Source organism: Octodon degus, unplaced genomic scaffold, assembly GCF_000260255.1.
Source record: "Octodon degus isolate 3935 unplaced genomic scaffold, OctDeg1.0 scaffold00166, whole genome shotgun sequence".
In the NCBI taxonomy this organism is placed as follows: domain Eukaryota; kingdom Metazoa; phylum Chordata; class Mammalia; order Rodentia; family Octodontidae; genus Octodon; species Octodon degus.
This window is the reverse complement of record NW_004524742.1, coordinates 3,484,738-3,486,132: the sequence shown is the minus strand read 5'-3', so window position 1 is coordinate 3,486,132 and position 1,395 is coordinate 3,484,738. Positions and strand designations below refer to the sequence as shown.

The following is a 1,395-nucleotide window of genomic DNA, read 5'->3' as shown; positions in this document are numbered from 1 at the left end:
TCTTCTTCTTCTTCTTCTTCTTCTTCTTCTTCTTCTTCTCCTTCTTCTCTTTCTTCTTCTTCTCCTTCTTCTCCTTTTTTTTTGTGGAACCAGAGATTGAACTCAGGCTCTTGTGCTTGCCAGGGAAGTGCTTATTCCACTGAGCCATCTCCCTGGCCCTGGGTTGCTCTTTTTTTTTTTTGGTATGCCAAGGCAAGGAGTATGTATGTATTCATTTATTCTTTTCCATAATTTTATTGATAAACAAATAGCAATGAGACAGTTTCAAATCAAATTGGTAGGACAGTTTCAGTAATTAACACATTGCATGCATTCTTCCTAGTGGTTAATTGCTGTACATAATGCGGACATGATATCCCATTTACAAACACTATTAGAACAAATCACTCTATTCATTAAGAGAATGTAACTATATATATATATCCTAACCACTTTGAATACACAGATAACAAAATGGACATTCATCTGTATACCCTTTTTTGTTAAGTTCTGTTTGGGTTGCTCTTCTTGATGTGCCTGGACAATCACATACTTGCACAGAGTGAAGTTGGTGTGGGGCAGGTTGGTGAGGGCCTTTAGCAGGCTCTGGGCAGTGACTATGATCTGAAAGAAGGCTGGGTTGAACTGGTACAACTTCAGGACAGCCAGGTTGGTTTCCAGATCATAGGCATTCTCCTTGGCCTGCATCTCCACACAATGCTCCAGGGTGGCCAGGTTCTCAGGATTGTACCCTTGAGAGACTTGCCCATGTTGGCTCTCATCTGCTCAGACATTGCCATGACTGCTGCCTCCTTCCAAGACCAGGAATAGGATGCAACTCCAGCAAGTAAACATTTATTAAATACTTATCAAGCATCAAGAATAATTGTCAAGGGCAGGGGAGATAGCTCAGCAGTCTAAGAACCTGCCTGGCAAATGCAAGGACCTGGGTTTGATCCCTGGTACCGCATGCTGTGCAGGCTCCCAAAACTGGCCATAGTGATGCACACCTGCAATCCCAGCACTGGAGAGGCAGAAACAGGAAGATCACTACAAGTCTGAACTGTATAGCAAGACCCTGTAACAAACAAACAAACAAGCAAATACTTTTTAAAAAAAGAATAATTCATCAAACATTTCCAATGAACAAACCCATTTAATCTTTAAATCTCAATCCTGTGGAGGATCTAAGATTTTGCTTTGTTTGATAGCTTCTGGATGCTGGAAGAAGAAAAGAGATTCCTGGGTCATAGACAAAAGATATCATATGAAGCAAGACTTGTCAGTGGCACTGTGAAAGTCAGCATATCTGTGTAGTTTCTCTGGCCTAAGTTACACTCACACCATTTTGTTTTATAAGAAGATGAAATTAAATTAAATCAAAAAATAAAAAATATAGAAGGAGATGCTCAGCTT

The 1,395-nt window shown here is 40.3% G+C and overlaps 1 pseudogene; it reads right to left on the bottom strand.

Moving 5' to 3' along the window:
- Positions 1–779, bottom strand: part of LOC101590020 — a 1,581-nt pseudogene extending 802 nt beyond the window's left edge.
- Positions 780–1,395: the final 616 nt, after the last annotated feature.